At 46.2% G+C, this 15,362-nt stretch overlaps 1 non-coding gene across 1 annotated transcript; it reads right to left on the reverse strand.

Annotated features, from left to right (window-relative positions):
* Positions 1 to 14,325: 14,325 nt before the first annotated feature.
* LOC114007713 (U6 spliceosomal RNA) lies at positions 14,326 to 14,429 on the reverse strand. The gene has a single exon (XR_003549299.1). It is a non-coding gene; the product is annotated as a U6 spliceosomal RNA (small nuclear RNA).
* Positions 14,430 to 15,362: the final 933 nt, after the last annotated feature.

Raw genomic sequence — 15,362 nt, forward strand, 5'->3', positions numbered from 1 at the left:
TACATTTTTAAAATGATTTGTTTACAGGCCTGGCAGGTGATGTGGTGGTTAAGGCACTGGACTCCCACATGGCCGACTATGGTTCAAGTCACAGAGCTGGTAGCTTTCTTTCTTGCTTTCCTTTTCTCTCTGGTCAAATCAAGATAATAATAATTAAATAAATAATTCTTTTTAAAAATTTGTTTATGGTAGAGAGTTCTTGCACTGCATATAACCATGCCTGAGAGTTCAGATAAATCTACCCATCAGAAAATATATTAAAATTTGATTGTTAAGTTCTCAGTCTGTTAAACAAGTTATAGCAAGAACTGGAATTTTCTATGTGCTACTAGTCTTTAGATTTTGGTACTATATGGCATTAAGTAACACTTCCATGGAGTTAACGCACTTTATTGATCCGTAATACAGGAATTGTACAATCTCCAACAAAACCCTCTGAGAAAAGGTTCATAATCTTCAAGGAAAATACATGGCTCAACATCTAAGAGCTGAAGGTTTCTGGTTCTCCAGTTACGCCTTCAGCTTAACCAAGAATCTCTTGGGTTTAACTACCCGACCTCCCCTTGGCTCAGAGCTCTCCCAAATACAGCAGAAGGCAGGAGCCCTCCTGCCACCTGAAGTGATGCCATTGTCGTGGACGAGAAGTGGTTGGCAGGTTCTAGCAAGAGACACCACAGCCCCTCCTAACAATCTAATTCCTGCTTTTATAAATAATTATTTATTTCACTTTATTTATTATTATTATTTTTTGATTTGCTATAGGGCATATATGCTCACCAGAGAGAGAGAGATAGAAAGTGAGAAAGCAAATTGCCAGGTCCGGGACCCAAACCATAATCAACTCTGTGGGAGGCCAGCGCCTTAACCACCATGCTACCTGCTGGCCCCCCTGCCTTGACAGTTTAATCAAGGAAATGCCTCACAGTATTCCTTGGCAGGATTGTTCACTCACCCGTTTGCTTCACTCCTGCAACTGGCAGAAATTTATTACATATAATATTTAAATATTGGGACCAGCAGTTAGCATAATGGCTATGTCGCTGGACTCCCACATAGTCGACCGCAGTTCATGTCCCAGACCCGGTGGCTTAAAACTCACACCGGGCGTGTGTGCGTGTGTGCCCAAGATCCCGAGAGGAGAATGGAGGAGAAGGGATTGTGCCGTGGTCATCCCCCCGGGGGGCGATTTCTCGCTTTCTGTCTCTATGTCTCTGTCTGTCTGGCAAGCGCACGCGCCCTATAGCAAAAACCTCTCTAAAAAAAAAATTTAAATATTAGCTAAATAAACTATAACTATAGGGGCCGGCAGGAATAAGTGCTGGACATGGCCGACCATGGTTTGAGTCCCGACCTGGTTGCTTGCTTTCTAGTTTCTCTCTCTCTCTCTCCCTGTCTCTCTCTAGTCAAATTGAAAATAATAACAATAATAATCATAGTAATAATAAATAAAATTAAATAATTATTTTTAAAGACTATAACTATATACCTACTGTACATAACTTAAATTCTTCTCATCTTTTTGATTTTGACTTTTCAACTTGAAATCACTTCAGATTTACAAAAAAGTTACAAGAGTTATACAAAAATTCCCATGGATGCTTTACTCAGTTTTCACAAGTTTTTGTACCTTACATAAACATGGTACAACCACAACCTAGAAATGAGCACTGATCCGTTATTATTATCTAATCTACAGACCTTGTTCAGATTTCATCACATGTATTATGCTCTTTAATAGGCCAGAATTCCATCCAGAACCACACAGAGCATTTGTCATGTCTCATGCACATGCTCCCAGCATGTCTTCAGGCTGCCGGATCCAGGACTTGAATCGCAGAGTTGGTCATGTGGGATCCAGTGCCTTAACCAGCAAACCAACTGGCCCCAGAATTCTTCTACAGAAAAACATACCATTGTAACTGTACGGCTCAATGGATGTTCACAAACGAAACACAGCAATCTAGCCTGCACTCAGATCAACATGGGTAGTGACCCCCACCCCAGGCTCCCTCTTCTGTTCCCATCCAACCTTGACCTCCCTCTCGCCAAGGGCAACTGCTGCCCAGACTGCTAATAGCATCAATTAACTCCACCTATTTTTGTGCTTTCTAAAAATACAATTAAATGTCCTCATTTGGGGTCCCCTTGGAGCTGGCCCTGAGACACGGGTTTCTCTGCAGATCGTTTATTTGTGAGGTGCAGGGGACGTGGGGTGGGGCGTAAGGAAGGGATCCAGAGAAGGAAGACAGCAGCCCAGAAAGCTGTGTGATGGCACAAGTGGTGCAGCGGGCCAGGGGCTTGCTCCTGTGGAGAGTCTCTGAAAAATGAGGTGAAACACATTCCCTGGAATTCTCTCATTCCAGGGAAAAGAGGGTGCTGGGCAATTTATGCAGTCAGTCACGAGTTGTCCCACTAATGTCCTTTTTCTGCTCCAGCATCGCACCCAAGACCCCATGCTGCCTTTAGTTGCTGTGTATTTAGTTGCTGGAAGGTTCTTCAGGGTTGTTTTTTTTGTTTTGTTTTGTTTTGTTTTGTTTTCCTAGTTAATTGCCTTATTTCATGACTTTGGTACTGCTGAGAAATAGTGTCCCATTATTTTGTAGAATCCCTCCATTCTGCGAGCCTGGTAGCAAAAACTTCCCCCCCCACACACACACAAAAATACATATAAAATTATGTCATCTGCGGAGATACATTTTACATTTTCCTTTCAAATTTGGATGTCTTTTATTTCTTATTCTTGTCTAACTGCTCTGGCTAGAACTTACAGTGGTATGTTGAATAGAAACGATAAGAGTGGTACCCTTGTCTTGTTCCTGATCGTAGAAGAAAAGCTTTCTCAGACTGCTCCATAGCACAGTGGCTAAGTGCTATGTAGAAGGAGCCAGATCTTTTGTGGCTGACCACAGTTTAAATCATGACCCCAGCAGCTTGAAAAACACACTAGTCATGTATGCACGTGTGTTCCAAATCCTGATAGGATAGAGAAGTGGAGGAAAAAAGGACTGTGGCATGACCACACCCCATTGAAGGGTGCACTCCGTCTCTCTCCTCTCTCTCTCTCTCTGGTGAGTGCATGTGACCTCTGGCAATTAAGAAAATTCACTTTCTGGTTTTTGCCATTGAGTATGTTGTTAGCTATGGGATTCCCATACATGGCCTTGGTTATGCTGAGTTTCTATTCCTAGTTTGTTGAGGGTTTTTTTTTTTTTTTTTAAATCATGAAAGGACACTAGATTATGTCAAATGCCTTTTCTGGTGATCATGCATTTTTGCTCTTCATTTCGTTAATGTGGCATATTACACTGACTTGTCTTCCTATGTTGAACCAACCTTCCACCCACGAATAAGTCCCTGTTGGTCGTGGATTACAATCCTTTCAATGAGTGGTTGAATCTGCTTTGCTAGTGCGTTATTTTGTTTGTTTGTTTGTTTTGACCAGAGAGGGACAAAGTGAGAGAGAGAAAGAGAGAGAGGGAACGTGAGAAAGCAAGCTGCCACGTCCAGGACTCGAACCACAGTTCAGTGGGAGTCCAGCGCCCTCAACCACTTTGCTACCTGCTGGCCCAGCTAATACGCTGTTAATGAATTTAGTTTCATTTTTTATAGCTGGATAACATTCCATCATATGGATACACCACACCTTATGATTTGAATCTGCAGTTGATGGGCATTGTGGTTATTTCTGCTTTCTTACTAGTACAAATACTGCTGTTACGCACATTCATATGCAAGTATTTATTTGGGTACCATCTTTAATTTGCCAGGTCACAGAACTTATATTTATCTTTTTAGCTTTGTTTAGTTTTGACAAACTGCCAAACTGTTTTTCAGAGACGGTACCATTTGACTATTCCTCCAGTGTGAGGGTACGCAGCCTAGATCCAGGAGGCAGTTGTCAGTACGCCTCACTAATTGCTCACTAAAACAGGCTGAAACATACCTTAATGCTAGGGGCTCTGTGGATCTTATCTGATCTGCGGGGCACGGGAAACATCCTGACCCTGGTTAGGTCATGCGATGCCTGTTCTATATAATGTTTATGGCTTACACGTTATCCTCTTTGATACATACTCAGACAATCTTCCTTGGAGTTGCAGAGGAATAACATAAGTAAACTGGCTTGACTTATGATGCATACTAGGATCCCACATGATAGTAACAAGGACGAAAAATGTCTGCACTAAAGTCCTTATCTCTAACTGTAGAACTTCAACCGCATCCTTGAAAGCTTACAAACAGTTCACTGTGCCTGGTAAAATGTATAAAGAAGCTCAGCATGACTGAGCAGCACAGCTTGTCTGTGTTCACCTGCATCTCTGCTTCTGCATCTTCCTCCTTTCTCTAACTTTCTTCCTTCATAGGACCAAGCCCCGAGGGCAGACGCTGACAGTATTACCATCAGAGAGAAGTTACTCTTCAGCTTGTCGGCAGAGCCAGCCGACACTCCAGCAATTATAGGAGGGCTTCTATCTCCTCACCTCCTTACTAACGCTTGCTATAATCTTTGCAATGTAGCACCCTAACGAGTGTCAGTGCATTTGCCTAATGACGAATGCGGAGGCAGTAGCTGGGTGTCAGGCAGCTAGTTCCTGCAGCAGGAGACCAGCATGGTGTGCTGCATGGCTGCTCAACTTTTTCCAGTCTCAGACCCCTGGTGGCCAGAGAGAAGGATGCAGATGGCGGCAGCTGGAAGTCACTCTGTGCACTGAACTGGAAAGGATGAGGGATGCAGGGCGGGCACCAGCACCTGCCATGACCTGTCATTTCACAAGGGGCCCACTGCCTGACCACCTTCCTACAGCACACCACTGGGAAATCGTCCACTGTGGTCTGCACCCTTCCGGGACTGAGGGCTCGTTGCCCCTGGTGGCAACCCCGTCCAGTTCTGGTTTGGGCCAACTGTTCAGAAGTGTTTCCTCACTTGAACTCTGTCTCCCTGTAGAGTCTGCAGCTGGTTCTGGTTTAAGTGCTTATCATCTCAGTCAAAACGAGGGGTGAAAAACTACTGGGCTGCTGGAGAAGTCAGGACATAATTTTTTCTATGCAAAAACACAACATGAATTTTATGACAATCCAGTACCTCTTGTTACTTTCCATATATCAACCTAGTTTTCATTGTAAGCCCCCAACCTACTGGGATGGTAAAGAATCCCATCCTGGTCCTCATAGAGGCTTTTCACCTCTTCCCTTCAGGGCACGTCAGGGCTATGGGTTTACAGAGCCTCGGTGTTAGAGGGGAAGCCCATTTGTTCCTCTGTCTCTTGTGCTTCTGGGAAAATATTCATCGTCTCTGGCCATGTGGTCCCCTGCAGTATCTTTGCCGTCCTTCAAAAACTGGACATGGCAATCCTTTGGTGAGGTGAGAGCTGTGGGTCTGAGGCTTCTGAACAAATCCCTGACTCATTCCTCTCAGGGATCCTGCCACCTGCCACGGCCTTCTGGAAAGGGCACTCAGGTTCACTCCCCCTCTGACAGCTCCAGAGTCCCCTCTGCTCCCTGCCAGTCTCTTTATCCTGCTTCCTTTTAGATCCTCTGCTTCTTCCCTGGAGCAATCTTCTCCCTTCAACTTTTCCTGACAATCCTAATTCTCCTTGGAAATATGGGATAAACTCTCCCTGCTTCTGGCCTGGCCGCACTCACAGAAGCCTGGCAAGGTTATGTCGCAGACCCGAAGTTTACCCACACCACAACTTACATAAGCTCTCCCACACACACCCACACCCACAACACCCGCTCACTCCACTGAGGTGGGTGCAATCTTCCTTACGAGCCTTCATCCAGATGGGACGCGGGGCAGGTGCAGCGTGAGGTGGACTTTCAACTTGCCTATCTCGTTCTATTCCATTTTAAATAAATAGCATCCTTACCCCCAGTGTGACAATGCACGATTGTTCCTACTTTTTGCCCCTCCCTTGTGTCCAATTCTTTTTTTTTTTTTTTTTTGGAGAGGTTTTTGCTATAGGGCGCGTGCGCTCGCCAGACAGACAGAGAGGGACAGAGAGACAGAAAGTGAGAAATCACCCCCCAGGGGGATGGCCACGCCATAATCCCTTCTCCTTCATTCTCCTCTCAGGATCTTGGGTACACACATGCACCTGGCGTGAGTTTAAGCCAGTAGATCCGGGACTCGAACCACAATTGACTACATGGGAGTCCAACAATGTAGCCACTACACCAATCACTGGTCCCAGGGGTGCTGTCTCTCTTGCTTATGGAAAAGAGAAAAAAAGGAAAGAAAGAAAGAGAGAAAGGAAAGAAAGGAAGAAAGAGAGAAAGAAACTCTAAAAAATACTAGCGAATGATGACCATGTACAAAAACAGCCATAACCTAGGCATGTGTCCCTCTACTCTTCCAGAGCTTTGAGTCCTTTCTTTTTCTGACTCAGGCCTGACATTCGAGATCACTGTCTTGCTAAGAACTCAAAACATGCCTGTACTGGGCCCTGCAGGTGGCGTGATGGTTAAGGATACTAGACTCCCACATGGCCAATCACAGTTCAAGTCCCGGACCTGGCAGCTTGCTTGGCTTGCTTTCTTAGTTTCTCTCTCTTGCTCGCTTGCACTGGTCAAATTAAAATAAATAAATAAATGAAGTGAAATAAAATAATTATTTAACAGGAAAAAAAAAATGGCTATGCTGAGACTCAAAATGTGGCAAGGCTCCTTTGCTCAAGGTCCTGTGTGCATCCTCCTGCCTATGTGGGTGGGAGGCCAAGAAACACGGGCCTTAGAGGGTTTGGAAGCCCATCTGTTTCCAGGAAGTCCCCTAGCGTGGTCCCAGTTCTTTACAAAGCTCGGGCAGGCCTGAGGCATTAGGTGTCTTCCCTCCCGCCCTGGCAGCCCTGAGGCACCGCTGGTACCACCCGTACTGTGGACTGCAGTTGTCCCCGTGCACTGTGCTGGGGGACTCTCCAGACCTCCTGCTTTCCTCGGCCCACAGGGAGGGAACAGAGCGTCCCTGCCCTGATGAGGAGCCTCCCACTTATTAGGGGCTCAGTTACGTGCACCCTGAGAGGAGGAACAGCCAGGGTCAGTGCTCCCTCTCAGGGGCCCATGAGCGCTCAGACCATTTCTCACCCTCCAGCTCTCTTGCCCCGGCCTAGGGGCTCCTCACTCCTCTGCGCGGGTGTCATTGCTTCTGTGCCCAGTGCCCAGTAAGACCTGGATGGTTAATGCCCGAAAAAGTCTTTTTTTTTTTCTAAACTGTTGTCTCCCTGCATAAGACTTGAAAGTCTATTTTGAAATTAATATCTGAACTTGATTGATTTCCCTCTGAATTACTGCAGGAGGCATCCTTTCCTGAGCCAGGGGACCAGGAAGAGCAGGGTAGAGGAGGGGACAGTCTCACTGGCTAACAGTGTCCAGACCGCTCCTTACTGTGCAGTTGGTTTGGGGACCTCATGTTTGTCTCCTTTAAATATTATCAGTATTTGTCTGCCTTAATCATCCTCTTATGAATATAGGACAAAGCAAGTACTTATTAAATATTTATCTATCTTAATTCCTTCTCCTCTCCACTGTAGGACAAATTAAATATTTACCCACCTCGGTCCCTCCTTCTTTTGACTTTAAGACAAGCAGGTGAGGAAATGCCATTATTTGCTCTTTATTTTACCTTTCCTGTAGGTGTGTGACAGGTGTGAAGGGGGACAAGCCGCCTGGAACAGGCGATAGAGGGTCAGGTGCCGTGACGGGAGGTCACAGAACAAGGCACCTGGGCCGGACAGGGAAGGGAGGAACCGTCCAAGCAGCACGGAAAGTGGCCAATGCGCCCACCAGATGGCATGAGGTCAGCTGGGGGTAAGGAGGCCACGTCCTCCTTCATCACCACCGGGGTGTGTTCTACAGCGCCTGTTTCCGCCAAAGGACGTCTCCTTTCTAATACCATTTTCACTTCCCAGAATTCTGTGGAGACTTTCGCAGTGCCCACAGCAGACCCCAGGAGCGTGGGCTTGACCCCAGCATTGGCGTCATCTTTGTTTCTGTGTGATGAGACGGGGGGCACCGTTGTCAACAGTGCGAGGGAAAGGGTCTTCAGGGTCGTGGACACAGTGGGTGAGAAGCAGGATGGGATCCGAGGAAATCTGATTTTGGAAGGAGAACTGGATTTGAGTCCCTAACTGGCTCGAGCCTTTAAAGGCCTTTGAGCAGGCTCTACAGACCCACAGTAAGGGCCACGCGGAGGAAGGGGGACGTTCTGTGCAGCCACCTCCCGTTAGCGCTGAGGCTAGCCAGGCTCCCAGGCTTGAGCCCGTCCTCCCCACTTCTCTCTACCCTTAGACTTCTGCCTCCTGTGGCCTCCTGCCTCCTCGTGCGCACCTGTCTACACAGAGAGCCACGGCCTTCCCGTGTGCCTGTCCACTTGCTTCTACACTCTTGTTAAAGGCGACCTGTGCCTTTCTGTCCTGGGCATCCACCAATGTGATCTCAAAGGGAAGCCAGGGTGGGCGCCCTCAGGACACCAGGAGCCAGGTGGGAGGAAGCAGCCCGGGATGCACTTCCCTGTGAGCAGCCCCTTTGCTGAGCTCCTGGGGCTCCCCGGCCCCACCCAGCACACTGCCGGGGTTTCAGGGCTAAGCAGGATGGTGTCATATTTAGGATTTGCGTGCACCACGGAGGCCACCTATGCTCAGCTCCTGAGGGTGTGACCTGCAGCAAGCCTGTGCATTGTGGTGTTAGCCTGTCAGCGGGAGAGGAGTGAGCTGGACCCCGCTGTGGGCTCTGATAGAGCAGTGAAGCAGGAGCACCTCCATTTTGAACTCCTCCCTCTATTGGAAACAAGCTTTCTCCTTTTGCCTATAGTAAACAGTGATTAACATTCCTTCTGTCTGCTAAATAACCCAAAACTCCCTACCTTAAGACCTTCCTTAGTGATGCAATAATCAAACGCCAAGCCCCTTGCCCTGAGCCAAGAAGACCACTAGGATTCCATTGTGTTTAAGCAAAGGTCTAGAGATTATTGACCCGCTTGATCTGGCTTCTGGACCAGCTTGTGCGCTCCTTCCGCTTGTCACCTCCGTTTTTTGCCTTTATAAACCCCCTTCTCCCTACACTTGCGGCTGTGGGGTCTTTGAGAGACGGAAGTCCTTCTGCAGTAAAACTCCAGTAAACTTGGCTATCTCTCTGCATGTCCTCTTATTTCTCACTGATTAGACTGTAACACAGAGGATCCTTGGTTCCTACCAGGTGGGTGAAGAGGACGTGCACATAGGTTATCCTCCTTGATCCAGGCCATAAGGCAGTCAGAAGAAATCCTGACACCCAGTGGAGCACCCAACCAGCCCACAGGGAGATGTGTGGGCTACTGTCTACAGGTCACAGAGCCAGGGGCCACAGAAAGGACAACGAGTGTCCCCTCAGGGTTAGGGTTCTCACCTGCAGTTGGAAGAGTGTGTACTCTACAACTGTGCCAATCCTGCTACTGTAAGCCGTGTTTGTACAACTCACATGAGTCAGCCATTTAGGACAGTCATGCTGAAAGGTGTTGTTGCGGAAAACCAGATGCCCAAGAATGGAGAGATTAGGAGAGCTGTTTATTATGCCAGGGCAGGAACGGAAGAGTTAACACTCTGAATCTCTGGCCCCGACTGGGAGTTGGACACGTCTTTATGGGGGAATTGGGGAAAAGGAGGTCTCAGGATGGGGACTAGGCTTAGAACCCACACTACTCAGTGTCAAAGTGCAGGAAGTCTAATCTATTCAGGTTTTCAGGTTAACTTGTAGCTCGGGGAGGAGCAGTAAGTTTGCTGGAGGGCAGAAACTTGGGCAGCTATCGACCCTGAGTTATTCATGAATTCAGGGAACTTCCATATCAGTGTTATTTACCTGTTAAAGTGAGTTTATAGGGTCAGCAGGTGGCTACAGAGTCAGCAGGTTGCTGACAGCAGTTCATGTCCCAGACCTGGTGGCTTGTTCTCTCACTTTCCCTCTCTCTCTGGTGAGCACACATGCCCCATAGCAAATTTTAAAATAATATTAAATAGATAATTATTTTAAAAAATAGTCTGCAGATTGTCTCATGAATGTTTCATCATATTCTGAAAGTTCAAGTGTAATCATGTTTGAAAACTATAAATGATGTATTTGTTTGTAGTAAGATAAACTTTTTTGGGACAAGCAGTTGGCATAATGGTTACATTGTTGGACTCCCACGTGGCCGACCACAGTTCAAGTCTTGGACACGGGAGGCTTAAAACACACCAGGCTGGTGTTTATGTGTGCCCAAAATCCCAAAAGGAGGGTGCCAGCAGGTGGCATGGTGCTTAAAGGTATTGGATTCCCACACGGTCAACCGAGGTTCGAGTTTGAGACCTGGTGGCTTGCTTTCTCACTTTCTTTCTTTCTCATTCTGTCCCTCTTTGGTCAAATTGAAATAAACAAATGAATAAATAAATAAATAACAAAATAATTCTTTAAAAAATTAAAATCCCAAGAGGAGACTGGAGGAGTAGGGATTGTGGCATGGCTATCCACTGGGGGTGGTTCTCACTTTCTGTTTCTGTCTCCCCAGCAAGTGCACATGCCCTATAGCAAAAATCTCTCAAAAAATAATAATAAGATAAACTTTTTTGTGGGGCCAGCAGGTGGTACGGTGGTTAGGGTGGCTGGACTCCCACATGGCTGACCATGGTTTGAGTCCCAGACCTGGCAGCTTGCTTTCTCACTTTCCTTCTCTCTCTCTGTCTCTCTCTGGCCAATTTCAATAAAATTGAAAAATAATTTTAAAAAGTAAAATAACGTGAATAAAATAATTCTTTTAAAAAATATAAACTTTTTTGCTTGCTTTCACTTATTAGGGAGTTATATAGCATAGGAAGTTTGGTTTGCGGTATAACATGTGTAAAATAAATTCCTTAAAAGAGGGAGAAAAGGGCGATAGGCATTTACATTTTCTCACCTGTTTACATATGCAAGTATCTGTTAGTGGAATCAGCCAGGTGACCCTCAGAGATGCCTTTGATACTCTGAGAAAAACACGGGACTTGGAGTCAGAATGGAAGAAAAGAAATGTGACACATGTTTATTATTAACCCTTCATTTCTGGAGGATGTTTGCACTCACCAGCAGGAGAGGGGAGGGAGACAGCACCCCTCAAGTGGGCGTCCCCACGCCACAATGTCTTCCCCATTTCTTCTTCCTGTCAGGATTTCAGGCGTGCACCCGCATGTACTTGCCATTGTTTTCAAGCCTCCAGGGTGGGATTTGACCATGGTAGGCTACATGAGACCCTGTTCCTAACCACTAGGGTACAAGGACAGCCTGAGAAATGTGGCAGAGGGTGCCTTGAGTTGCAGTTTTACCTTTATTATCCCTTTTGTAAAGTGTATTTATTTCATTAATGCTAGAGCGTACACACACATGCCCGAGAGGACGAGCAGGACCCCTGTCCGAGACTTGTCATGCTGTGACTCCCTCTTCTGATCTTCCAGCTCACCAGGACCTTGGGCACACGTGCGTGCAGCGTGGTGTGTTTTCGCCAACCTGGGAAATCTGAACCCACTGCCAGCCAAGTGGCCCCAGCACGGCAGTTCATCGCACAGGAGCAGCTGTGTTCTCTTCACCCTTCCAACTTCCCTGCAGTATAGCCATACATGCACCTATCTCGCAAATGAAGAAACAGAATCAAAAGGCTGTTACCTGTCCAAGGTCATATATGGCAGAGCCAAGACGTGAGCCCAGTTGTGTCGATGAACTTAGCCTATTCTCTTTAAGGCTGCCCTGAGCGAACATGGGGCTGCTGGAAACAACTAAGTCGGCCAGCTGGAGTGGCTGCACGCGCCTCTCTGTGAGGCTCGGGCTTCTTGTAGCATGACAAGTGGGTTCCGAGAAGGAGCACTCGAACCATGAGCATTTCAGTGGGGCAAGCCGGAAACTACAAGGACTCCTAGAACTTCATGGCTGCAAGTCACGAGGCCAGGCCAGATTCATGGGCATGGGAAACACGATACTCCTGATGACAGGGAGACAGGTCACACTGCAGAAGAGCAGATATTGCTATGGCCATCTGTGGAAGATCGAACCTACAACACAATGTTTTCATCTTGGTTTTTACCCTTAAAAGTACAATGGGGGGGGACCAGCAGATAGTACAATGGTTACATCGTTAGACTCTCAAGTGGTTAACTGTGGTTCGAGTTCTGGACCCTGTGGCTTATACTCGCACTGGGTGCATGTGTTGCTGTGCACCAACAAGAACCTGCTTTAAATTGCCATGCCAGTTTACAACCCCCATACTGTACCAGGCAAGGTCAGTGGCTACTGAAAATGCCACCAGGACAGGGCTAGCTAAAGACACCTTCAGTAGTGTGTTAACTATACAAAAAATATACATATACACTGTGCAGTTTAAAAACAAATCTTACACAGCCTTACATTTCAATTTTTTTCTTTAAAAGGAGCGAGTTGTGTACATGGGGGTTAAATGCTTTATAGATAAGAGAAACTGTGCTAGAACCAACTTATTCTTTATCATCTTCATCTTCTTCCTCTTCATCTTCCTCTTCTTCCTCATCTTCTTCATCTTCCTCGTCTTCCTCCTCCTCCTTTTCCTTGCTCTTTTCAGCCTTGACAACTCCCTTTTTTGCTGCATCAGGCTTTCCTTTAGCTCGGTATGCAGCAATATCCTTTTCGTATTTTTCCTTCAGCTTAGCAGCCTTCTTTTCATAAGGCTGTTTACCACCTGCAGCAGTGTTATTCCACATCTCTCCCAGTTTCTTTGCAACATCACCAATGAAGAGGCCAGGATGTTCTCCTTTGATTTTTGGGCGATATTCAGAACAGAACAATAAAAAGGCCGAAGGAGGCCTCTTGGGTGCATTGGGATCCTTGACCTTCTTTTCTGTTTCCCCTTTAGGAGGGATATAGGTTTTCATTTCTCTTTCATGACGGGCCTTGTCTGCCTTTGCCATATCTTCAAACTTCCCTTTCTCTTTGGCAGACATGGCCTTCCACCTCTGTGAGCACTTAGAAAACTGAGAAGCTGACTGAAGCATCTGGGTGCTTCTTGTGCTCCTCCCGGCAAGTTTGCACAAAGGATGCCATCTAATGACATTTTGCCTCTCGGTTTCTTAGGATCTCCTTTGCCCACGTTTAGTTAGCTTTCCTCCGCGAGGCAGAGTCGCCCAGTGCCCACTGGCTCTCACTTGCCCCGGTGCTGTCGGTGTGGAGCTGTGTGCTGCTGCCCCTCGTTCTCTTAACAGCTGTGCAATAGTCCTTCATGCTGAGCATCATGATGTAGGCGAGTATTTTGCTTCTCTCTCTGTGTGTCTCTTTCTCTTCTCTAACATAAATAGTGCTACAATGATCATTTTAGTACTTCTATTTCCGGCATACATTTGCCAATAGATCTAAGAGCAAGTACATGCATTTTTGAAAGTTTTGTCATTTTTACCTGTGACTTCATTTACAGTCATAGTATCACAGAATACTAGGAATCAAATCAAGATAGTTTAGACTATTTCTTATGTGGCTCTCTGGACCACCTGCATCAGAATTAAGCCAGATGCCTGGCTAAAATGCAGATTCCTGGGCCTTGGACCCATGAAATCAGAATGTCCAGGGTATGGTCCAGGAATGCGTGATTTCGGCGGGTTCCTGGATAATTCTTAATGCACCCTAAAGTTTGAGAACAAAGACTTGATCCAAGTCTCTCCGTTTGTAAGCAGGAAAAATAAAGGCAAACTGATGACTGTTTGGGACTTTGCTATGTTTCCCTTAACACAATATATCCTCTTCACAAAAGTGCAACTTATTGGAGACATGCCATATATTAACCATGTCAATAATTCCAGTTCTTAAGAAGCAGGCTTGATTTGCAGTCAGAGGTCAGTAAATATTTACTGGGCGTTGGAGTCAATTGACCATAAAAGTAGGGTTTATTCCTAGACTCAGTGACCTTATTGCATGTAGCTATGCATTTGTCTTTATGCCGGTACCACATTGTACTGGTAGCTGTGGCTTTGTAGTGACAGAGTCTCTTTGACCAAACTTGTCAGGCTTTTGTGAGCACTCTGCTTGACTACACCTCAACCCGTACCTAGGAGGACTGCAGGCTCCTTGTGGCTTCCTCCACCCCCACTAGGAGCTTCAGCCAACACCAGCTGTTTCAGCGGCTGTGGCTTCTCAGCCCCCACCCTACCCCGAAGTCCCTGAGGAGAAAGCTGAATGGTGCCTAAAGAATCCGGTGTTCACTGTGGGCAGAACCTGCCCTAGGTGCTTGACCTCCCTCTCCTCTGAGCATTTATTTTTAGAAAACTTTCCATTGTAAATCCTATCTCTATCTCTGAACTGTTTCTTCTATGACCCAGGGATTTCTTTTTTTTTTTTAATATGGAACACTTTACGAATTTGCGTGTCATCCTTGCACAGGGGCCATGATAATCTCTGTATCGTTGCAATTTTAGTATATGTGCTGCTAAAGCGAGCACGGGATTTTTTTTTAATTTATTTAATTTTATTTATTCATTCATTTATTTTAATTAATTTGACCAGAGAAAGAGAGAGAGAGAGAAAGAGAAAGTGAGAAAGCAAGCCACCAGGTCCAGGACCTGAACCATGGTCGGCCATGTGGGAATGTCCAGCACCTTAACCACCATGCCACCTGCTGGTCCCTCCAGGGATTTCTTTTTCAAGAACCTGAGAATTGACGCTTCAAAATGTGATTATCAGGAAGGAGAGGGCCCTTTCTCCCAATCTCTCAGGGAGGTAGAGCTCTAACACCCACAGGTCAGTTAGCAAACACAGCTGGCTAATCACATTGACCAAAGTCTCCCCACTCATGTCCTTCAGTATTTTTCTTTCAGCATGTCTCAATATTTTTTTCAAAACTTTTCAAAAGAATGATTTCATTTAACATTTTATGTGTTTATTTATTTGTTTATTTATTTTAATTTGACCAGAGAGAGAGAGAGTGAGAGAGAGAGAGAGAGAAGGAAAGTAAGAAAGCAAGCCATTGGGTCCAGGACTCAAACCACGGTTGGCCATGTGGGAGTCCAGCACCCTTAACCACTATGTAGCCTGCGGGCCCCAGTATTTCTTTCTTTCTTTTTTTTTTTTTTTTTTTTTGGAGAGGTTTTTGCTATAGGGCATGTGTGCTCACCAGAAAGACAGAGACAGAGAAACAGAAAGGGAGAAATCACCCCCCAGGGGGGGATGGCCATGCTGCAATCCCTTCTCCTCCATTCTCCTTTCAGGATCTTGGGCACACATGCACATGCGTCTGGCTTGAGTTTAAGCCACTGAGTCCAGACTCGAACCACTGTCGACTATATGGGAGTCCAGCGACATGTGCTGGTCCCCCAGTATTTCTTTTTTTGAAGAGAGAGATTTTTGCTATAGGATGTTTGCACTCATTGGAGAGA

This window comes from Tupaia chinensis, unplaced genomic scaffold, assembly GCF_000334495.1.
Source record: "Tupaia chinensis unplaced genomic scaffold, TupChi_1.0 Scaffold000217_1, whole genome shotgun sequence".
Classification (NCBI taxonomy): domain Eukaryota; kingdom Metazoa; phylum Chordata; class Mammalia; order Scandentia; family Tupaiidae; genus Tupaia; species Tupaia belangeri.